This window comes from Gorilla gorilla, chromosome 8 (assembly GCF_029281585.2).
Source record: "Gorilla gorilla gorilla isolate KB3781 chromosome 8, NHGRI_mGorGor1-v2.1_pri, whole genome shotgun sequence".
In the NCBI taxonomy this organism is placed as follows: Eukaryota; Metazoa; Chordata; class Mammalia; order Primates; family Hominidae; genus Gorilla; species Gorilla gorilla.
In genome coordinates, this window is record NC_073232.2 from 112241697 (window position 1) to 112267309 (window position 25613).

Here is a 25613-nt window from a genome sequence, read left to right on the forward strand (position 1 = left end):
TTTCAATCTGGCATTTCTAAACTTGTCTGGCCACAGCACGCCGTTTTCAGGCCCCACTTCAGATTTGTGTAACCTTGTCCCACTCCACTTGTCATTCATAAATAATATTCAGGACAGTCCCATCCAAACGAAATGTCTCAGCTCCCATAAGGCACCGTCCGCTCAGAACTTGTTTTTTGGTTTACTGCTGTTTATTTCCTCCATGGTCAGTCCCACATATTTAAACACTTTCCACACCTGGAGTACTTCCCCCAAATGATGCCACCTCTCCTGCTCAGGTCCACTCATTTGCCATGTCTTAAGTCCTGCAGCCCTTGCTCTTATATCATCCATCTTGCAGATTTGTGAGACATTGGACTGGACATGTAAAAGTTAAAAGCCATGAGAGTAAATGTATCAGAGAAAACATATTCAGAAATAAAATAAAATTTACAATGTAGGGCTGGGTGCGGTGGCTCAGGCCTGTAATCTCAGCACTTTGGGAGGCTGAGGCAGGCGGATCATCTGAGGTCAGGAGTTCAAGACAAGCCTGGCCAACGTGGCGAAACCCTATCTCTACTAAAAATACAAAAAAATTAGCCAAGTGTGGTGATGCATGCCTACAATCCCAGCTACTCAAGAGGCTGAGGCAGGAGAATCGTTTGAACCCAGAAGGCAGAGGTTGCAGTGAGCCAAGATTGGGCCACTGCACTCCAGCCTGGGCAACAGAGTAAGACTCTATCTCAAAAAAAAAAAAAAAAAAAAGTTACAATATGTATCACTGTAAAGTGCTACAACACAGATGAAACTTGAAGACATTAAGCTAAGGCTGGCCTCAGTGGCTAATGCCTGTAATCTTAGCACTCTGGGAGACTAAGAGGAGAGGATCACTTGAGCCCAGAAGGGCAACATAGTGAGAACCCAACTCTACAAAAAATTAGAATTAAAAAAAAAAAAAAATTAGCTGGGTGCAGTGGCAGGTGCCTATAGTCTCAGCTATTCAGGAAGCTGAGGTGGGAGGGTTGCTTGAGCCCAGGAGATTGAGGCTGCCATGAACAGTGTTTGTGCCACTGCGTTCCAGCCTGAGCCACAGAGTGAGACCCTGTCTTAAAAAAAAAGATGTTAAGCTAAGTGAAATCTGCCAGACACAAAAGGACAAATACTGCATGAATGAGGTATGCAGAGGGGTCAAATTCATAAGAGATTAAAAGCTGAATGGTGGTTGCCAGGGGGTAGGGGTGAGAAGAGGAGATAGGGAGTTAGTATGTAATGGGTACAGCATTTCAGTTTAGGAAGATAAAAAAAGTTCTGGAGATGAATGGTAGTAACGGTTGAAAAGCAATGTGAATTACTTAATGCCACAAAACTGTAAACTTAAAAATGGTTAAAATGGTAAATTTTATGTTATGTACACTTACCACAATAAAAAAAAATTTTAAGGTATGTCATAAAATGTGAATGTGAAAGAAGGCCTGGAGGACTCAGTAATGTTTATTTTATTTTTTGAGACGGAATCTAGCTCTGTTGCCCAGACTGGAGTGCAGTGGCTCAATCTCAGCTCACTGCAACCTTCACCTCCTGGGCTCAAGCAACTCTCGTGCCTCAGCCTCCTGAGTAGCTGGGATTACAGGTATACACCACCACACCCAACTAATTTTTGTATTTCTAGTAGAGATGGGGTTTCACCTTGTTGGCCAGGCTTGTCTCAAACTCCTGGCCTCAAGTGATCTGCCCGCCTTGGCCTCTCAAAGAGCTGGGATTACAGGTATGAGCCACTGTGCCTGGCCAGTAATTTTTATTAAGCAACATATCTTCAAGTCTGGACATACTTCATTAAAAAATCTCCTGAGATCACAAACTATAAACTTTTACCCTGATAGACACTGATATCAAACAGTTTAATAAGTAATTTCTAATGTGGCCTTTGGAATCAAAGTCTGAACTTGGCACAGATTGAGGATACTGAAAATCTGCCCTTTCAGGTCTGCCCCAGCCTATCCTGTGTTCCCGGAGGCTGGCCCACCAGAACTGAACAAGGCCTCCCCCATCTCTGGCTTTCAGTTGGGTTCAGCCAATGGATGGCACTGGCAGGAGGTCTCAAGGCAGAGGGACAGTGAGATTGTGATATTTACTCCCCTGGCTCTCTCCCTGCTGGGTTGTGAGTTGGCTGTGTTGTTCTATTAAACACCACAGCTACCATATGAAGACCTCCTCAAAACAGCTTCCTCTTGCATCAGGTAACCATTCCATCCCCCACCTCTTCAGGAGCAGGGTGGCTCTCCAGCTAGCCGTGACATATGGTACAATCCTTTGTTATTTTCCCTAAACTTCTCCATTCTGCTTTAAGTTGGACCTCTTCCAACTACCCAATTTGAGTGTGCCTTCTGTTTTCTGCTGGGCCCCTGAGTGACACATGCCCAAAAGGATGACTTGGATTTATGAGAACAACACATGAAAAGAATGGGGATGGCTAGGCGCAGTGGCTCACACCTATAATCCCAGCACTTTGGGAGGCAGAGGAGGGTAGATTGCTTGAGCCCAGGAGCTCGAGACCAGCCTGGGCAACATGGTGAAATCCTGTCTCTATAAAAACACAAAAATTAGCTGGGCGTGGTAGTGCATGCCTGTAGTCCCAGCTACTGGGGAGGCTGAGGTGGGAGGATAACTTGAGCCCAGGAAGTGGAGGCTGCAGTGAGCCTAGATCATGCTACTGCAATCCAGCCTGGGCAACAGAGCGAGACCCTGTCTCAAAAAAATAAATAAATAAATAAATAAATAATAAAATAAAATAAAGAATTGAGCAAAGTATATGGAAAACTATAAAAATAGTTCCCTAAATCCACCATTCTAAATCCAGGTGAGAGATAAGCACTGGAGACATACATTTTGAAGGCTTAAAAAAAATTTAGAAAAATATTAATGCCTGGGTTCCCTGTACTCCCCTAAATTAGTCAGTATATTCTTTCAAAAAGCACTGGTGAGGCTGGGCACAGTGGCTCACGCCTGTAATCCCAGCACTTTGGGAGGCCAAGACAGGCAGATCCCTTGGGCCCAGGAGTTCGAGTCCAGACTGGGCAACATGGCAAAACCCTGTCTCTACAAAAATATAAAAATTAGCTGGACGTGGTGGTGAACACCTGTGGTTCCAGCTACTCAGGGCGGGGGTATGGGGGAGCAGCTCTGAGGTGGCATTGCTTGAACCTGGGAAGTGGAGGTTGCAGCAAGCTGATCGCACTACTGCACTCCAGCCTGGGCGACAGAGCGAGACCCCGCCGAAAAAAAAAAATTCAAATTCTGGGGTCCCAGAACAAAACTTCTGAAGGGGTTTCCTTAACTGAAATACAAAAAACAGCTGTCTCTCCTTTCTTGCTTACTCTACCAGGGGAGACTGCCTACCTGGGAAGAGCTGGGAAAGAGATTCCCTTTCTGTAGGGGCAGTCCAGCGGAGGTTCCTTCAAAAGAATATGCTTCCATGAGCATCCTTATGTTTTGGAACTGCTTTCCAGAAAACATTACCTTTTGGGAACGAGAATCCATTTAAAAAATCTCAGGTCCCAGCAATGAGAAGGAATATCTAACCTTAAAAGCAACTGCACATTTCTCTTGTCCTTGACAATACGAGAGCTCATACAAGACAACACGAAGGCTAAATGAGTAATTTTTTCCTTTCGCATGAAAGGACGAGAGGTGTCAGAAAATGAAGTCTAAATCTGCTTCAGGAAGGAAGGAAATGAGAGAAGCTAGGAAAACAGCACTTCCTCCTATGGTTTATGTCGCTGGAGTTCACTCTGGACAGAAGGTCAGCAGTCACAGCCAGGTTCCTCAGAGATTCTTCAGATAACTAGCAACAGATGAGGGAAAAGCAGGACCCCTCTTGGCCGCGGCATCCCCACATGGCTGAGAAGCACGGCCTGGGCCATCTGCTCTTCAACAGCGGCCTCCTACCCTGCGTGCCCCCAGGACTGCAGCACTGACTCACCACACGGACTCTGGTTCCACAGGGTACAGAATGTCGAACTGGAAGAACAAATGAAAACCCTGCGCTGGCTTAGGTGAGCTGACCAGAGAAACTAGGGTAGGAAAGTAAAGGAATCTGCTGTCCTATACCGTCTGAAACTACTTATATTGCAACACTTTGCTGATTTCAAACTTGGCCCAAGTTGGAAGGCAACAACTCCAGATGGAACAGGATACATGTCAGAGTTTCCACCAATCGTGGAAGGCTGCCTCAGTCCTTCTCAGGATTTAAACTGAGCAACCCTTGTCTAAACCACCCAAACACTTCTATAAATTTTTTTTGTTTTACGAAAGACAGAATTTAAAATAAGAAAGCTTCAGGATTGACTCTCACAGTACAGTAGTTTTAACTAATTTACAGCTTCTACACCACCCATATTAAACTGCTGTTTTCCTTCCATTTTTAGCTCTTTTTTAAAAAAATTACTTCTATATCTCCACATCAGTTTTGTCTTTTTAATGAAACTGCACTGGTGGAGGGAGGTCCCAAGATTAATATTTCAGGACCTACAAAGTTTGAGGAAATTTACATTCAAGAAATATTTTCAAATGGGTTAACCTAGGAGTTCCTAAGTATCCTCTCAGATTCACATTTCTTAAATAATGCATGAATCTCAATTATGGGTGGAAATTTAAGAACCACTGACTCATAACTAAATAAACTGGACATGTCAGAGCTAAGTAGCTGAGCAACATATTAAAATTAACAGCTCCACTATGTTGCAGATGTAATACACATGACAGCAGTTGCAGACGTGCAGATTAAGTGAAACTATAAAGTGAAACTTTAGGGTGTGGCTATAGATAACAAAGAACACAATAAACGTGTAAAAACACGCAGTTTTTAAGACAGTTTCCAGAAGACACTAAGAAAATTTATTAACCCAGTGTTCCAAGTTGTGAGGACAAATGTTAGCGAGATCTGCAAGGCAGGCATCTTGTTTCTTTTTCTTATCTCTTTCAAGCACAAACTTGTGTTTCTGCTACAGAAGATTTAAAAAGACATGAGGAATTTCTCTACCTTTCAACCTATTTTTTTTGACATAGGGTCTCACTCTGTTGCCCAGGCTAGAGTGCAGTGATGATCACGGCTCACTGCAGCCTTGACCTCCCAGGCTAAAGTGATTCTCCCACCTTAGCCTCACAAGTAGTTGGAACTACAGGCATGTGCCCCCACACCCAGATAATTAATTTACAAATTTTTTCCTTTTTTGTGTACAGACAGGATTTCGTCATGTTGCCCAGGCTGGTCTTGAACTCGTGAGTTCAAGCAATCCTCCAGCCTCAGCTTCTCAAAAGTGCTGGGATTACAAGCATGAGCCACTGTGCCTGGCCTCAACCTATTTTAAGGTATAAAATATTCTTGATATTTTGGAAGAAAAATCAGGAAAAGAATTTAGAAAACTCAAGATTCTGAGGAAGAAAAATTGGGAGGAAACAAACTGTCCAACTGGAGTTAAAAATAGCTAAGATCATTAGCAGGGCAGGTGATTTTAGATCATTTTAAGGAGTACCAACGTTTGAGCACCATGGAAAACCAGGGACAAGCAGCTTTACACAAACAACAACAAAAACTGCAGTATTGCTTGCCTTTTATAGAAACTACAGCCACTATACTTGAAAATAAAATGTATATATAATTTCAAGATGAACCAGAGAATATCCCACAACACGGCAAACCCAATGAATGGCTGATTCTTTAGATGGTGTCAAAAGAACTCAGTGTCCTTCTTTTTTTGAGTCAGGGTCTCGCTCAGCCACCCAGGGGAGAGTACCTACCTGGGAAGAGCTGGGAAAGGGGTTCCCTTTTTGTAGGGGCTGTCAGGTGGAGGTTCCTTCAAAAGAATATGCTTCCACGAGCATCCTTATGTCTTGGAACTGAACTCCCCAGTTAACATTACCTTTTGGGAATGAGAATCCATTTAAAAAATCTCAAGTCCCAGCAATGAGAAGGCATATCTAACCTTAAAAGCAACTGCACATTTCTCTTGTCCTTGACAATACAGAGCTCATACAAGACAACACGAAGGCTAAATGAATAATTTCTTCTCTTTGCGTGAAAGGATGAGAGGTGTCAGAAAGTGAAGTTTGGAGTGCAGTGACGCAATCTCGGCTCACTGCAACCTCTGCCTCCTGCACTCAAGTGATCCTCCTGCCTCAGCCTCCCATGTAGCTGGGACCACAGGCATGCACCACTACGCCTGGCTAATTTTTTATATTTTTTGTAGAGACGGGTTTCATCATGTTGGCCAGGCTGGTCTCGAACTCCTGAGCTCAAGCAATCCGCCTGCCTCGCCCTCTTGAAGTGCTGGAATTACAGGTGTGAGCCACGGCGCCTGGCCTCTCAATGTCCTAGATGTTCAAGCCTTTTTTCCCTCTCTAAGACACAGAGGATATACATCTTTCTTATCCGTTCAAGAAAGCAAAGGGGAATGTTCATGAGTAAAGTTAATGCTATTTCATGGAAAATCTTGACCCACATCAATTTATTAAAGTTCTGATTTAAAATGTTAGTTCTTAGCCAGATGCAGTGGTGTGTGCCTGTAATTCCAGTTCTTTGGGAGGCCAAGGTGGGAGGGTTGCTTGAGGCCAGGAGTTCATGTCCAGCCTGGGCAACATAGCGAGACCCCATCTCTGGAAAAAAAAATTTAGTTCAGAGACTAACAATATTTCCATGATATGTTCTGGTAAAGGACGGCTGCCCTTCACAAAAGCAAGGGAGAATTTATTTGGTGGGAAATGTGCCAAAATGATTCTAGTTACTTTAAGCTGAATTTTGAAAAAGAGAAAAGAAAAAGTACAAAGCCCCAGATATAAAACTGCAAGGCGTGAGCTGAGATCGTGCCACTGTACTCCAGCCTGGGAGACAGAGCGAGACTCCGTCTCAAAAAAAAAAAAAAACCTGCAAGGCAGGATAATATGCAGGATAATATTTAATGAAGAAAACGGACAACAAACGCAAGTGAGCTTGAAACAATCAGAGGTTAGGACATCCATACAGTATATCAAGGCCCAGAGTATGAGCAACAAAGTGAGGCTGAAATTATAATACAACAAAGTAAAAACAGTCTATGACTCTTGAGGTATGTTAGAACTCATCCCAAAATTCAACGGTGGGAAGGTTCACTTCATGTAAAAGAAATCTCTAAGGCCGGGCATGTGGCTCACACCTATAATCCCAGCACTTTGGGAGGCCGAGGCGGGCAGATCACAAGGTCAGGAGATCGAGACCATCCTGGCTAACATGGTGAAACCCCGTCTCTACTAAAAATACAAAAAAATTAGCCGGGTGTGGTGGCATGCACCTGTAGTCCCAGCTACTCGGGAGGCTGAGGCGGGAGAATGGCATGAACCCGGGAGGCGGAGCTTTCAGTGAGCTGAGATCACACCACTGCACTCTAGCCTGGGCGACAGAGCAAGACTCCATCTCAAAAAAAAAAAAAAAAAAAAAAGAAATCTCTAACAGGAGATGGGGGCACTAACATGACATGTAAAGAAAATAAGACCAGGCAGGGTGGCTCATGCTTGTAATCCTAGCATTCTGGGAGGCCGAGGCTAGGATCACTTGAGGCTAGGAGCTAGAAACCAGCCTGGGCAACATAGTGAGATCTCATCTCCACAACAAATAAATAAGAAAAAGAAAATAATATATCCACATGAAAACCCATGAATCTGGGGATAAAACATTACGAAGAGTAGCTGGGATAAGATAAGAGTAGCTGGGATAAGGGAGAGGCTGGGTGCAGTGGTCCACGCCTGTAATCCTAGCACTTTGGGAGTCCAAGGCAGGTGGATCACCTGAGGTCAGGAGTTCGAGACCAACATGGCCAACATGGCGAAACCCTGTCTCTACTAAAAATATAAAAATTAGCTGGGCATGATGGTGCGTACCTGTAGTCCCAGCTACTTGGGAGCTGAGACAGGAGGATCACTTGAACCCAGGGGAGGTGGAGGTTGCAGTGAGCTGAGATCATGCCACTGCACTCCTGCCTTGGCAACAGAGTAAGACCCCATGTCAAAAAAAAAAGATGAAAGGAGAAAGAAACAGGTGGGAGATTTATATTACAGACTGCTATGAGAGAGAACAAAAAGGATATTTTAATAATATTACAAAATTGATACAGAAACTAACAGTAGCATGTGGTAGTTGATATAAACTGGACTACTAACTTCCTAACAATTAGCAAACGCATACGATCACAGGTCGATTAATTAACTATGTCCTAGAGACTCCACAGACTTTTGCGGGGCCATCTAGGCAGCTAGCATGTCTCATCATTGGGATTCCTGCTCAGAGGCGGGTGGGGGAAATAGTTCACAACTTCACACCAGTTCTGCAGTGTTCCATTTTGCTTAAAAAAAAAATCATGAATAGTTGTTGAATTTTATCAAATGCTTTTCCTGCATCCAATGAGATGACCATTTTCCCCCTTTATTCTGATGTCATAAGTTTAAATGTTAAATCAACCTTACATTCCTGGGATAAATTCTACTTGCTTATGATGTATTATCCTCTTTAGAGACTTCAATTTTCAATTTGGTACTTTTTTGTTACAGATTTTTACACCTGTGCTCTCAAGGGTTATTAGTCTATAACTCCCTTTTCTTTAAATGTCCTTGTCAGATTTGCATATAAGGGTTAGTCTTGCTCTGTTCGTGCCTGGCCCACTGGGTACAGGAAAGGAAGAAGGGCTCCAATGATGCCTAAAATTAAGTTTTCCAATAGCCAGGTAGAGGGGAGCTTAGAATAGGTAAAATGAGATTTAGATAAGTAAATATCTAATGTCTTTACACCATAGTGTTATGAATTAGAATTCATACTAGCAACATTGAAACAAGACAAAGATCAGTGCATCATTTAACCACCATAATTCACAATTTGTCCCCACTCCTCTAGCAATATCTTGATATGTCTGACAATTTTTTTTTTTTTTTTTTTTTTTGAGACGGAGTCTTGCTCTGTCACCCAGGCTGGAGTGCAGTGGTTCAATCTCGGCTCACTGCAACCTCTGCCTCCTGGGTTCAAGTGACTCTCCTGCCTCAGCCTCCCGAGGAGCTGGGACTACAGGCATGAGCCACCATACCCAGCTAATTTTTGTATTTTTAGTAGAGATGGGGTTTTACCATGTTGGCCAGGCTGGTCTCAAACTCCTGATCTCAAGTGATTTGTCTGCCTCGGCCTCCCAAAAGTGCTGAGATTATGGGCGTGAGCCACTGCACCCAGCCAACTTTTAGCCCTTTCTATACCCATGTCCATTCACCTCTATATTCAAACTTTTTCAGCTACTTCGTATTCTTATAATATATACTCTAGTAGACAGAACTGCTATTCAATAATCTTCACCCTCTTGTAGGAATTATATATCCTTACAAGATGTATAATTATGTGTGTATAATAATGTATATCATTAATAGTATACAAATATAGAATTGCATATCCATACCCTTTACTGTGTAATCATGCAGTGCCTCCCACTACAGGCAGAGTATGTTTCCCTGTCACATTTTGGTAGGACTTGGAGTGGAGTGGAGATGGCATAAGCACAGGCTTTTAGCCATTATTTTATGGTTTGGCCTGTCCTCTGGTGCTCCTGTAATCTGCCATTAGAAGAGCATGCCCCAAAAGCCCCTGGCTTTTTAGCCTGGACCCCAGAATGAAGACAAGAAAAAACAGACTTGAGGCCAGGCGCAGTGGCTCACGCCTGTAATCCCAGCACTTTGGGAGGCTGAGGCAGGTGGATCACCTGAGGTCAAGAATTCGAGACCAGCCTGGCCAACAAGGTGAAGCCCCATCTCTACTAAAAATACAAAAATTAGCCAGGTGTGGTGGTGGGCACCTGTGATCCCAGCTATTTGGGACACTGAGGCAGGAGAATCACTTGAACCTGGGAGGCGGAGGTTGCAGTGAGCCGAGATCGCGCCATTGCACTCCAGCCTGGGCAACAAGAGCGAAACTCTGTCTCAAAAAAAAGAAAAAACAGACTTGAACCAAATGGAAGACTATAGGATTCAACCTAGTCTAGCTCAGATCAGCTAAACTGCTATGTACCCCCTCTTCTATTAAACTGCTATGTACTCCCTCTTCTATTAAACTGCTATGTACCCCCTCTTCTATTAAACTTCCCCCTCTTCTATTAAACCCACACATAACTCTTATCATCTGAGTTAACTATTCTCTTTTGGATCCATCCCTGTTTCCTGTATGTCCTACAGGGCAGGGATTCTTTTTGTCTATTTTATTCACTGATGTCAATCAAGCACCTAGAGTTCTGCCTGATACACAGTAAGCCCTCCATAAATATTTGCATGATGAATGGTTTAACATACTGAACTATCTTAATTTATACATCAAAACGTACATTCACATTCCCAGTGATCACACTATTCTTTCCCACAGAGATACATGAGGTTTCACAGGACTTATTTCCAGGTTAGGAAGGTTGGGTTTTGTTTTTTGGGCAATTAGCGGCACCTGAAGATTTTTTAGTAGGCAGATACAATGGTTAAAATTAGGATTGGCTGGCTAGGCATGGTGGCTCATGCCTGTAATCCCAGCACTTTGGGAGGCTAAGGTGGGCAGATGGCTTGAGCTCAGGAGTTTGAGACCAGTCTGGGCAACATGGTGAAACTCATCTCTACTGAAAATACAAAAATTAGCTGGGCATGGTGGCGTGCAACCGTAGTCCCAGCTACTCGGGAGGCTAAGGTGGGAGGATGGCTTCCACCCAGGAGGCAGAGGTTGCAGTGAGCTGAGATACACCACTGCACTCCAGCCTGGGTGACAAAGCCAGACCCTGTCTCAAAAAAAAAAATAAAAAATAGGATTGGTTGCAAATGACTAAACACCCCAAATTAATGAATAAAAAAAAAAAAAGGAAAAGAGAGACAGTGTGTGTATAAGTGTATATATATATACACACATATACATATATACACACATATATATACACACACATATACACACACATATACACACAAACATATATATACACATATATATGCACATGTATATACACATATATACACATATATACACACATATATACACATATACATATACACACACACACACAAACACACACACATATATATATATATATATATATATATATATATATATATATATAGCTTTTTCCAGGTGAAGGCAAAGATATTCTAAGCAACATCATTATTCTGGTTGTTTCTCTTCATCTCATTTTTTAAAAACAGGTTTATTGAGACATAATTCACATACTATACAATTCACCCATTTAAAGTGTACAATGAGTTTTTAGCATATTCAGAGTTGTGTGACCATTATCACTATCAATTTTAGAACTTCAAAACCTCATAAAGAATTTTTTTTTTTTTTTTGAGATGAAGCCTCACTCTCTTGCCCAAGCTAGAGTGCAGTGGCGTGATCTCGGCTTACTGCAACCTCTGCCTCCCGGGTTCAAGCGATTCTCCTGCCTCAGCCTCCTGAGTAGCTGGGACTACAGGCACGTGCCACCATGCCCAGCTGATCTTTGTATTTTTAGTAGAGACAGAGTTTCACTATGTCGGCCAGGGTGGTCTCGAACTCCTGACCTCGTGATCTGCCCACCTCGGTCTCCCAAAGTGCTGGGATTACAGGCGTGAGCCACTGCGGCCGGTCTGAGAAATTTTATACTCACTAGCAGTCACTTCCCATTTCCCCACAACATCCCCTCTCCTCTCCAGCCCTAGGCAAACACTAATCTACTTTCTCTATATATAGATTTGCCTATTTGGGACATTTCATATAAATGAAATCATGTAATATGTGGTCTTTTGTGATTGGCTTCCTAGTACAATGTTTTCAAGGTCTTCATATCATTTTAAAATAGAAATATGATCAGCTTCATCATGAAGACCTTGAAAACATTGTGCTAAGAAGCCAATCACAAAAGACCCCATATACTTTGGGAGGCCAAGGCAGGCGGATCACAAGGTCAGGAGATCGAGACCATCCTGGCTAACATGGTGAAACCCCATCTCTACTAAAAATACAAAAAGTTAGCCAGGCGTGGTGGCAGGCGCCTGTAGTCCCACCTACTCGGTAGGCTGAGGCAGGAGAATGGTGTGAACCCAGGAGGCGAAGTTTGCAGTGAGCCGACATTGCGCCACCGCACTCCTACCTGGGTGACAGAGCGAGACTCCGCCTCAAAAAAAATATGATCAGCTTAGAGCATATGTAAGTTAAGCTGGGAGCAGTAGCACATGCCTGTAATCTCACCACTTTGGGAGGCCAAGAGGGGCAGATGGCTTGAGCTCAGGAGTTCAAGACCAGCCTGGGCAACATAGTGAGACCCCATCTCTAAAACAAAAAATCCAAAAATTGGGCGGGTGAGGTGGCATGTGCCTATTGTCCCAGCTACTTGGGAGGCTAAAGTGGGAGGACTGCTTGAGTCCAGGATGTTGAGGCTGCAGTGAGCTGAGATCACACCACTGCACTCCAGCCTGGGTGACAGAGCAAGATCCTGTCTCAAAAACAAAACAAAACAAAATGTAATAGTTAAGAGCACAGACTATAGAGCCAGACTGCCTAGATCTATATGGCAGCTCCATCCCTTATTACAGCAATTATTTAACTTTTTATTAAAACAATTACTTAATTACTTACTTGCTTCTTTGGAGCAAGTTAATTCTCTGTGTCTTAACTTTCTTATCTGTAAAATGGGTTTAATAATAGAACCTGACTGGGTAAAGTGGCTCACGCCTGTAATCCCAGCACTCTGGGAGGCTGAGGCAGGTAGATTGCTTGAATCTAGGAGTTTTTTTTTTTTTTTTTGAGACGGAGTCTGGCTCTGTCGCCCAGGCTGCAGTGCGGTGGCGTGATCTCGGCTCACTGCAAGCTCCACCTCCCGGGTTCACGCCATTCTCCTGCCTTAGCCTCCCGAGTAGCTGGGACTATAGGCACCCGCCACTAAACCCGGCTAATTTTTTGTGTTTTTAGTAGAGATGGGGTTTCACCGTGTTAGCCAGGATGGTCTTGATCTCATGACCTCGTGATCCGCTCGCCTGGGCCTCCCAAAGTGCTGGGATTACAGGCGTAAGACACCGCATCCGGCCGAGTCTAGGAGTTTTAAGACCAGACTGGGCAACATGGTGAAATCTGGTCTCTACAAAAAATACAAAAAATTAGCTGGGCATGGTGGTGTGCAACTGTAGCCCCAGCTAGTCAGGAGGCTGAGGTGGGAGGATCACTTGAGCCCAGGAGGTCAAGGCTGCAGTGAGTGGTGATTGCACCCTCTAATCTGGGCTACAGAGCAAGAACCTGACTCAACATAAAAATAAAAATAAAGACTCAACATAAAAATAAAAATAAAACCTGCTCATAGGGTTATAATGAAATTAATATATGTAAAGCACTAAAAATAGTACCTCACAAATAGTAAGTATTACACCAGTGTCAGCTATTATCATTATCTGCATTAAAGAGAGAGGAATTGTAGATAGACACTCCCAAAACCTTTTTCATAGCATTGGGATGTATTTTGGTATTTAATATGTTTGAAAATGAATGTCTCAGGAATGGAAAATGAGCACTGACTGCTACTGGGCATGAAGTTTCTTTTGGGGGTAATGAAAATGCTCTGGAATTAGTGGTGAATGGGTGTACAACTTTGTGGATATACTAAAAACCACTGAATTATATACTTTTAAAAGGTGAATTTTATGGTATGTGAATTGTATCTCGATTTTTAAAAGTAAGTGTCTCTCCTCTTTCCGAAATCTCTATACTTCACACAAAATAGTGAAGGCAGGCCAGGCATGTTGGCTCATGCCTGTAATCCCAGCATTTTGGGAGGCCAAGGGGGTTGGATCACTTGAGGCCAGGAGTTCAAGACCAGTCTGGGCAACATAGTGAGACTGTCTCTACAAAAATTTATTAAAAATTAGCTGGGCATGCTGGTGTGCACCTGTAGTCCTAGCTACTTGGGAGGTTGAGGTGGAAGGATCACTTAGGCCTGGGAGATTTGAGGCTGCAGTGAGCTGTGATCATGCCACTGCATTCCAGCCTGGGCAACAAAGCAAGACCCTGTCTTTAAAAAAACTGTGAAGGTAGAAAAAAAAATAGAGAAGGCATACATGAATACTCTGCCTTGAAAAAAGCTAGAAATTTAAATATCTTCCCTATTCTGCCACCCACATCCACCTCCCCTCCCCTACAAAGTTTTTCCTACACTTAATGTTTTAATAGATACTTTAAACTTGTGTTTTATGCCTGTTATAGGATGGGCATGGAGGGTAGGTAACAAACACAGTGTTTGATTAAGTGAACTTTCACTGGGTGGATGATGCTACATAAAAGAGCAAATTTAAAGAGAAGTCATATTTGCTACTGAATTGTATTAAGTAATAACTACATAACAGTTAGGAGCCCAGACTCCAGTCAGACAGAATTTAGTTTCAATTTCTGGCTCTGCCATTTATCAAGCTATGTGACCTTGGGCAAGTTACTTAAACCCCTCTGAACTTTAGTTTCCTCATCTGTAATGGAAGATAATAACAGTAATTTATTTCATAGGGTGTATAAGGATTAAATTTGATAATGTAGGTAAAACATTTAATACATTTCCTGGTAAATGGTACATACAGTACTCAGTAAATGTCAGCAATGAGAACAGTGATGACAATGGCGGGTGATGACGATGATGACCATCATCACCCAGGCGGAGGGGAACATAAATAATAGGGATGAGACAGCAGGCTCTAGGCAGGGCCAACTTCTCAAAACTGCTGCTGTCTTCTTGAGAGGAAGGGGGAGTCATGTGACTCTGTGGTTACTGGTCACCAGGACAACGCAATTGACGTGCCCCTCTACTCTAAGCTCTAAAATGAGCTGTGTCTTCACAGCAGACCCACAAGGATTTGGCAGAAATTTATAAATGAGATCCCTGCATATGGGTCCAGGAAAGCCTTTGCCAAATGCCTTCCAGGAACAGAAGAGGGATATGAAATCAATTTACTGACTCTTCTAAAACATATCCTGTACTTCTAGGAAAAACATTGGCATTACTGTTAAATCCTTTAAACACATCAAACTATGATTCTCATCATCTTTTCTTTGGGGCTCCTGCAATAGCTTCCTAAATGGCTACCTACCAATCTTATCTGCCTTTGTCCTATTTTCCACACCCAACTAGGATTATCTTTTTAAAAATGGTTTTGTTTGTTTGTTTAAAGAGACAGGGTCTTGCTATGTTGCCCAGGCTGGACTCAAACTCCTACTCAAGTGATCCTACAGCTTCAGCCTCCCAAGCAGCTGGGCATGCGCCACTGTGCCCAGCCTGAAAACAATTTTTTTTTTTGGAGACAGTCTCACTCTGTTGCCCAGACTGGAGTGCAGTGGTGCGATGACAGCTCACTGCAGCCTTGACCTCCCAGTCTCAAGCAATCCTCCCATCTCAGCCTCCCAAGTAGCTGGGACGACAGACGTGCGCCACCACGCTCAGCTAATTTTTGTATTTTTTGTAGAGATGGATTTCCCCATGTTGCCCAGGTTGGTCTCTTCCTGGGCTCAAGCCATCCACCCACCTTAGCCTCCTGAACTGCTGGGATTACAGGCATGATCACGGCGCCTGGCAAAAACAGAAATCTTATACATCTTTACTGCCTGAAGTTCCTCTAAGGCTCCCCCATCCATCACTTGCAGGAAGTGTCTAAAACTTATTTGCAGATCATACAAAGCTTGTCATGAGCTAGTCCCGGCATACAAGTTTGACCTCATTTCTTGACACCCTTCTACCTACCATATACACTAAGCTCTAGCCTCACCAAAATACTGGCAGGGGAATCTAGGAAAAAGACATCCAATTTTGTTTAAGTCATGACCAAACAGGGTTGTTGGGGGCATTTCATGGGGTGAGCTTTGAAGTGCTGGTGGGCCAGAGTGGTTGCAGATATGTGACTTGGAGCACCTGTGTCTTATGATGGACAGAAATAAAAGTGAACACACAGAGAGACAGGCTATTCTATAAGAATGTGACAAACTTAATCTGGAAGAGCAACTATATAAACACTGTCTGATTATCTTTGCCTTTTGGGGCCAGTGGCTGTTGCCAAAATAATAAGCACGTCTGTCTTCAAGAAGGGACAGTGGAGTCACCCAGGTGCTGCCACGTCAGGCACAGTGGGCATTGATCTACAATGGGCAGTTCTCTGCAAGGCCACGTGGACACATTATTACAGTACAATTACATTTACAGACTGCTTTTCAAATACATTATCTCCTGTATGTATTATTGCTACCTGTGAACAGTTGTGAACATGAAGTGCTATTTTTATTGTTAGCTGATCACTGCAGGGAAAACAATCAGTAAACTAGCAAATCACCTCTCATCAACACTTACTGTGAATAATAATTATATTTTAATTTTTAAACATTTGGAATCACAAGAAGAGAATATTCACCAAGCCTGAATCCCACCTATGGGATACAAGAATAAAGTTTGAACATATTGGTAAAATTCAACCCAAAGGCTGGGGGTGGTGGTTCACACCTGTAATCCCAGAACTTTGGGAGGCCGAGGCAGGTGGATCACCTGAGGTCAGAAGTTTGAGACCAGCCTGGCCAAAATGGTGAAACCCCGTCTCTACTAAAAATAAAAAATTGGCCAGGCATGGTGGCACCCGCCTGTAATCCCAGCTACTCAGGAGGCTGAGACACGAGGATCACTTGAAACCAGGAGGCAGTGGTTGCAGCGAGCCGAAATCGCACCACTGCAATCCAGCCTGAGTGACAAAGCGAGACTCCAACTAAATTAAAAAAATAAAATTCAACCCAAAAGATTTTCATAACTGTTTTCAACGTCTTTAATCAAAGCAAAATCCTTACTTAAAATAACCAGCTAGTAAAATAATAATAAAAGTATTAAGTAGGGTTATAATAAATTTATTGAATGTCTTTCTTTTTCTAGTTTAGATTTTTAGTCTTGACTTATTAACCATTTGAGTTTAAATGAAAATATTGACATTGAGATACTTTCTTCTTACACCCTTCAAATCACTAAATAAATCCAAACACAGCTGCATACTTCAACAATTTTCATTCTTTTCACTTTAATACTGGCTCACTATCCCACAGAACTATCACAGCTGACTAGAAGGTTAAGGCAGCAAAACTAAAAGAAAAATACAACAAAACGGATTTCTTCGTGTCTACAGCAGTCCAGATGTTATAATTATTGAACAACATCTAGACACTGGTAGCAAAAAGAACAAGCAATTAAAACTATGGGTTTGAAAAACATGGATGAGTGTTATGTTCCACAGCCCATATAGCTGCTCAAAAATACGGCACTCTAACAGGCACTAACAAAGTCTGGTTTTAATGTAAACTCATCCTCCTCTTCCCTGACCCTCTAGGGATTCTCAGATGTTTCCTGATAAGCAGATCTAAACTGTAAGACAATAATATCCCAAGGAGTTTCTGGCACTGAGCCTCAGAAATCCTTAAAGCAACAAGCACTGTCTAAAAGAAGAAAACCAGGGTACTTATCCTCTTAACGATTTTCTCCCCTAACACTAGGGAACACGAAAATGCCTTTCCACACAGCAGTTGTAAAATTCCTTCTGAGGCAGAATGTTTTCAACTAGAGATGGCCTGCTGTTGATAATGTCATTCCCTGACACCTGGAACATTTTGAAAGACTCCTCAGAAATGACCTTCGAGCCAGACCAAACTACAAGGGCCAGTGAATCCCTTCTATTTATGGAGGCCTGAATAACTTGGAACCTCCTGCAGTGACCAACAGATTAAAGGGTAAGTTAACTCACTACAGAGACAACAGCAAAGTTATATCAGACACCCTTAAAAAATCCAGAATGTGGGAAACTCTAGAGAATAAACGACCAGTTTCTTCAACAAATAAATTACAAGCAAAAAATTTAAATTTAAAAAAGGAGGCCAGGTGCGGTGGCTCATGCCTATAATCCCAGCACTTTGGAAGGCTGAGGCAGGTGGATCACTTGAGCTCAGGAGTTCGAGACCAGCCTGGGCAACATGGCAAAACCATCTCTATTCCAGGCATGGTGGCTCACACCCATAATTCAAGCTACTTGGGTGGGTGGGGCACAAGAATCGCTTGAATCCAGGAGGCAAAGGCTGCAGTGAGCTGAGATCACGCCACTGCACTCTAACCTGGGTGACAGAATGAGACTCCGTCTCAAAAAAAAAAAAAAGCCGGACGCGGTGGCTCACACCTGTAATCCCCAGCACTTTGGGAGGCCAAGGTGGGCAGATCACGAGGTCAGGAGATCAAGACCATCCTGGCTAACACAGTGAAACCCCATCTCTACTAAAAATACAAAAAATTAGCCAGGCGTGGTGGCACACGCCTGTATTCCCAGCTTCTCGGGAGGCTGAGGCAGGAGAATCGCTTGAACCCGGGAGGTAGAGGTTGCAATGAGCAGTGATCGCGCCACTGCACTCCAGCCTGGTGACAGAGCAAGACTCCGTCTCCAAAAAAAAAAAAGGAAAACCATAAATTCATAAATTAAAAGCCACTTAAGAAACACATTAACGGCTGGGCGCAGTGGCTCACGCCTGTAATCCCAGCACTTTGGGAGGCTGAGGTGGGTGGATTGCCTGAGCTCAGGAGTTTGAAACCACCCTGGGCAACATGGTGAAACCCCGTCTCTACTAAACTACAAAAAACATTAGCCGGGTATGGTGGCACACGCCTGTAATGCCAGCTACTCAGGAGACTGGGGCGGGAGAATCGCTAGAGCCCAGGAGGCAAAGGTTGCAGTGAGCCAAGATCATACCACTGCACTCCAGTTTGGGTGACAGAGTGAGACTCCATCTCAAAAAAAAAAAAAAAAAAAGAAACACATTAACTAAATACAATACATGTACTTTTCTTGAACGCTGATTCAAACAAATCAATTGTTTAAGGAAAAATGAGGTAAGTGGGAAATTGTGAACATTGACTAGACTGTTGATTATATTAAGGAATTACTGCTGTTTTGGGGGGTGATAATAATGGTATTGTTGTCATATGTAAATAAAAGGGAATCCTATTTTTTTTAAGTCATTAGAACCAAAAGGTCTATAAAATGGCAAAGGGAGGTGGAATACAGAAACCAAGTTAGCTTTTTAGATTTTAAATTGAGTGTTGGATACATGGATGTCAGATGTATTATTCTTTATTCATTTTTGTACATTTTAAATACTTTATTATGAAAAGGATTGAAAAGTCAAAGAATGCTACCTGGATGATTTCAGAGCTTTCTCCTTTCAGAGGTGCCACGTGGTTTCTGTCTGCAGCTGTCAGTGCAGAATCCACAGAGGGGCTCCCTGAGCAGTTCCAGCTCCACACAGAATCCTCCCTTCCCTCCACAGCTAACAGAGTGCTGGTGAGTTAGTCTCGCATACCCTGAAAAAGGACAACCTCAGTAACTGCTGGACTGTACAAGTCACTCACTGTCTTCAGGCACTCATTTACCCGGGGCCCACTATGGCAAGACGGTTAAGAGCACGGGCTTTGGAGGTAAACAGACAAGAGTTTGAATTCTAATTCTATTCACTTAACAGTGGTACAACTTTAGGGCAAGTTTCTTACAATCTGTACCTCAGTTTCTCCATCTATAAAATGAAGATTCTAACAGCACCTTCCTCATAAAATCATTTTACAATTAAATGACAATGCATGTAGTATGGTAGCTAAAATATGAGCTGCTGTTTTTACATTATTGTTGTTGTTACACACAGTAGTCCCCACCTTATCCGCGGTTTCACTTTCCACAGTTTCAGTTACCTATGGTCAACTGCGGTCTAAAAACAGGTGAGTACACTACTAAGACATTTTGATAGCAAGAGAGCCCCCATTCACATAGCTTTTATTACAATATAGTGTTATAAGTATTCTATTTTGTTATTATTGTTGTTAATCTCTTACTGCACCTAATTCATAAATTAAACTTGATCGCAGGTAGGTACGTATAGGAAAATGCAGAGTATATGTAGGGTTGGTGCAATCCACAGTTTCACGTATTTACTGGAGGTCTTGGAATGTATGCCCTGTGGAAAAGCAGGGACTACTTTATGTAAGTGGATTTGGGCCAGACTTGAGGGCCAGGCAGGCAGCAGAGTTTAAAATTTACTGGGAGAGGTGGTAGGCACTGGTAAGTGTCAGGCAATAGAATAATAAACAAAAGCGGTATTTCAGGAATATGAGCCAAGCAATGGCCTCTACAGGATAGACTGGGTGTGTGACACTGGCCTCAAGAACACCATTATGGTGTATTTGTGGCAGCTTTTTAATTTTTTAGCATTTTATATAGTGCTATTAATATAATTTGAAGTCTTGCTTTAGAAAACAGTGACCAGGTATGCAAGGCATAACTGTTCATTGTAACAATTCTGAACCAGATTAGAATACTTACCGTTCAGAATACTTATTGTTCAGAAATGACAGAAAAGCTAAAAAGTTTCCACATTGCAGGGGAGGGGAGGAAAGAACCAACTGGAAAGCAGGAGGACCTGGGGTGTGAGGCTGGGGAGGTAAGCATAACTCGGCACATCCATTGCAACATTTTCTGCTGATGGGGCAGGCTCATTTATCCTAAGAGAATCACCTCATGAAAACAATGCAGAATGCACGCTGGGCCCAGACCCATGGCTAGAATGTCAGTGCTGATTATTCTCTCCCAGTCCATGTGTTTGTCAGCAACACAAACATTCACGTGCTACTTTCAGGAAAATGCAGCCTCCGCAGGAGGGGCTAGAACAGATGCAGAGAGCTAATTTCTCTGTGTCTGGGTGGATGGTTTCATTTGCAATGTCAAAGACAAAAACGGGGATTCTACTAGCCTGCTGAACCTATGCATTGAAAGGAAGCTAAGAGAGCTTTCTTCTCTCACCCCTCCCTTAGATGACCCTTCTCTGGATCACAGTGTGGCTTCTTTACAGGTTGATTCATCTTATAGATTCATCTGTTGAGGGCACATCAGGTACCAGGCACTGTTCAAGGTGGGCTTGGGTTATGAACAGGGAACAAAACAAAGATTCCTGCCCTTGAAGAATTTTCTCCTTGAGGAATTGGGAAGGCAGACCATCGTGTTTTAGAAAGTGACACCTGTTATGGAAAAAAAAAAAAAAAAAAAACCAGCAGGGTACAGGAATGGGGAATTTCAGTTTCAACACCAAAGGACACTGGGAAAAAAAAAGGGCTGGGCACGGTGGCTCACGCCTGTAATCCCAGCACTTTGGAAGGCCGAGGCAGGCAGATCACGAGGGAGGAGTTCAAGACCAGCCTGGCCAACATGGGGAAACTCCATCTCTACTAAAAAATACAAAAATTAGCCAGGTGTGGTGGTGCATGCCTGTAATCCCAGCTACTCGGGAGGCTAAGGCAGGAGAACTGCTTGAACCCAGGAGGTGGAGGTTGCAGTGAGCCGAGATGGCACCACTGCACTCCAGCCTGGAGGACAGAGCAAGACTCCGTCTCGTTAAAAAAAAAAAAAAAAAAAAAAAAAAAAGATAGAGAGTGAGAAAGGAAAGCAGGTAGACATTGAATCTCCTCACCATAGGGATGTTCACCTATGAATTCTGTCACTTCCACACTAGCAAAAAGTGATTAGGGAAACAAAACAATTGTGATGGGGTTTTGTTGTCTTTTTTTTTTTTTTTTTTTTTTTTTTGAGACAGGGTCTCACTCTGTTGCCCAGGCTGGAGTGCAGTGGTGCAAGCACAACTCACTGCAACCTCCACCTCCCAGGTTCAAGCAATTCTCCCACCTCGGCATCCTGAGTCGCTAGGACTACAGGCACATGCCACCATGCCCGGCTAGTTTTTGTATTTTTTGGTAGTGATGGGGTTTGGCCATGTTGTCCAGGCTGGTCTTGAACTCCTGAGCTCAAGCGATCCGCCCGCCTTGGCCTCCCAAAGTGCCGGGATTACAGGTGTGAGCCACCGTACGTGGCCTGTGCTAGGTTTTCAGAGTCAAAAGAAAATAAATGACTATTTTCTCCATTCTATTTATTTTCTGAAAGATTAAAGCAAGTGTGGTCTAGATAAGGAAGGTGACAACCTGGGGGGACTGAACTGAAGCAAAGAGACCTCAAAAGTACTTCTCCCCTCCACACCCTTAAGCTAGTTTTTTTGGTCTGTTGGGCTTAGGGCTAGGATTGCTCCAAGTTCTGACAATGACTCTGGGCTGTTTGTGCACGGAGGCTCCCTCAGGCATAAACTGTTCCAAGAGAGGAGCAAGCTATCACCCCACTGCTACAAGTTAATTATAAGTTTTCTATTGATTTTTCCCCAGAGAGCCAATCAAGCAAAATGAACATGAGTTAATGATCTAGCCCTGAAAAAGGAGGGGTGATAGAAAATTACATAGTGCAATGTTAAGTGCCCTCTCCTCCTCAACATGCTCCCCCACCCCAATAAAAAACACAGACAGAGAAATAACCAACATTTTAACAGGGGTTGGTGCTAAAAGGCAGGATTATAGATTTGCTTTTCTATATTTTACAAATGTTCTGTAATAAAGAGGTATAATTTCTGCAATTAGGAAAAAAAATGGCTAGTCTAAAAAGAAAGAGAGAGAAGAGCTGGCCATGAGAATTCACTGCCCAACACCCTAGCAGTTAGTGCTGCTAAACAGCTATCTATGGCTCTACTGACGAGCCACCTCAATATTTCTTGAGATATAATTTAGTAAGATTTATACCTGGAGTAAAGACCGATCCACAGAGTAAGGAAACTATAATTTTACATATCTTATATTTACAATCATGCTGACAACAAAAGTTATCATCCTGAGTATGGCTCTTTCTCTCATTTTTCACATCAGCTATTTAAATTCTGACTCGTAATGCCAGGAGGAAAACGCTGACCTAATGGTGAAATAAACTTGTATTGGAATCTTGAGATGCTTTCCATAAATTATATATGTAGGGTTAATAAATATCTTCTGCTTGAAACAAAGTCAGCATAGGGTTAGGATTTTGGTATACAGCCTTCCTAATGCCATCTTATTTCCTCAAGGACAGATCCTGAAAAAGTAGTTGGTAAGGCTTAATACCTATTTATGATGAAAACTCTCAGTAAACTAGGATTGAGGGTAATACCTTAAAACTTGATAAAGGTTACATACAAAACCTAACACAAACATTATATGAAATAGGAAATCTTTAGACTCTTTTTAAGACTGAGAATAAGACAAAGATGCCCGTTAGTGTAGCAGCTGTTTTGACACAGTTCTGGAAGTCCTGGCCAATGCTGTAAGGAAAGAAAAATGAATAAGAAGTATAAGAATGGGAAAGGGCTGGGCACAGTGGCTCAGGCCTGTAATCCCAGCACTTTGGGAGGCCAAGGAACGTGGATCACAAGGTCACATTGAGACCATCCTGGCTATCATGGTAAAACCCCATCTTTACCAAAAATACAAAAAAAATTAGCCATGCGTGGTGGCACACACCGGTAGGTAGCCCCAGCTACTCAGGAGGCTGAGGCAGGAGAATTGCTTGAACCTGGGAGGCGGAGGTTACAGTGAGCAGAGATCGAGCCACTGCACTCCAGCCTGGGCGACAGAGCGAGACTCCATTCCAAAAAACAAACAAACAAACAAACAAAAAGAACTGATGAAGCATGTATTTAGAGATTAAAGGGACATGATGTCTACAATTAAAGGGGTCAGGGGAAAAAGCACACAAAGAAAACATACTCTTAGGACTCTTCTGTTTTAAATTATTTCCAAAATTATAAAACTGTCAAGAAAAATGAGCTGAATAAACGGAAAGACACATTATATGCTCTTGGATGGAATGAGTTACTATTTCAGTGGCTCACACTTGTAATCCCAGCACACTTTGAGGTGGGAAGACCATTTGAGGCCAGGAGTTACTGGCCAGGGCCCAGCCAGGGCAACAGAGTGAGACCTCATCTCTATTAAAACAACAACAACAACAACAAAAAACTTATAAAAATATTTAGCTGGGTGTGGTGGCTGCAGTGAGCTATCATCGCACCACTGTACTCCAGCCTGGGCAACAGAGGGAGACCCTGTCTTAAAAAGAAAAATAAAAAATAAAAAAGTAACATGGCACATAAAAAATAAATAAATAAATAAAATAAGATGTTAACCCTCCTCAAATAATTTATAAACTCAATAAACTCCAACAAAAATTCCTCAAAAATATAATTTTTTGGCCAGGCACAGTGGCTCGTGCCTGTAATCCAAGCACTTTGGGAGGCCAAGGCAGGAAGATTGCTGGAGCCCGGGAGTTCAAGACCGGCCTGGACAACAAAGGGCATCCCTATCTCTAAAAAAATTACAAAAAAAAAAAAAAAAAAAAATTAGCCAGGGATGGTGGCACATACCTGTGGTCTCAGCTACTTGGGAGGCTAGGATGGGAGCATCACTTGAGCCTGGGAGGTTGAGGCTGCAGTGAGCCGTGATGGTGCCACTGCACTCCCGCCTGGGTAACAGAGTGACACAAGGTCTCAAAAGAAAAAATATATATATATAAATATATATGTATGTATGTATATATAATGTTTGGGTAGCCTGGTAAACTTATTCCAAATTTTATATGGAAAAAATAAATTTTGGTCCAGGAAGAGCTAAATAAACTTTAAGATGAATGGCTTGCTGTGCCAGTCATTGGGACATACTACAAAGTCACTGTAATAAAATTAGAGCAATAAAAAAAATGAAGTAAGAACTGACAGACTAATGGAACAAAATAAAGGCTTAGGGCCAGACAAGTGTATCCATGGAAACCACAAATGAGAAAGAGATACCATAATTTCATAGAGGAAAGCATGGATTTTGTTGACATGTTATTAGAAAAACTGGGTCATTAAATGGAGAAAAATAGGGCTGGATTCCTATCCAACACATGAAAATGCGGGCCCTAGAGAGATGAAAGTCACAGACATGACCTAGGGTTCAGTAAGAGTTCCTTAAACAAAACTCCAAAAACATAAACCACAAGTCAAAGAATTTATCTATTTGATTACATCAAAATTAAAAATATTTCTTGATCAAAGGATGGCAAAGACAAAACGAGAACTAAATGAGAAGATTTCATCACCAGATGTCAAGATGCCCAAATGAGAAGACATCTGCAAAGTCTAAACATAACAGGGAATAAATACCTATATTATAAAATCATTTCTGCAAGTCAACAGCAACAAAATAGATATCAACTCCAACAGAAAATGCCAAAGACATGAATAAGCAATTTACAGAGGAAGCTATCTGTATAAGAGATACTCAAAATCACTAGTCATCAAAGAAATATAAATTAAAACAAGATATCACTTTGTGCTTACGAGATTGAAAAACATGGATAGCTGGAAAGAGGCGAGTGCTGGTGGGACATGAGGATACAGGAGTCCTCAAATATTAATACTTCCAGAGGCACAGAGACTGGGGCAGCCACTGTGGAGAGGCATCTGGCACTATTTAATCAAATTCAGTCTCTGCAAGCCTATAATCCAGCAATTCCACAGAAATATTATACAGCTTTGTAAGTAGACATGTAGGAAGATGTTCACTGCAGCAATATTTATGGTGTTAGGGAGTAGGAACAACTTGAGTAACCACTCACTACACAGAGAGCAGATAAAGCAAAACCAATGGATGCAAACAGCATGGGGTATA

The 25613-nt window shown here is 42.5% G+C and overlaps 1 protein-coding gene across 3 annotated transcripts in view; it reads right to left on the bottom strand.

The window, feature by feature from the left end:
- The window catches only part of DNMBP (dynamin binding protein), a 132906-nt gene that overhangs the window by 102657 nt on the left and 4636 nt on the right, over positions 1–25613 (bottom strand). For 2 of the 3 annotated variants that reach the window (XM_031015532.3, XM_055352738.2), the window contains exon 2: positions 23143–23224. The exons of the other annotated variant lie outside the window; for it this stretch is intronic. The gene's annotated coding sequence lies outside the window, so the exon portion shown is untranslated. The remainder of the gene's footprint in view (positions 1–23142; positions 23225–25613) is intronic. 3 annotated transcript variants of the gene reach the window in all.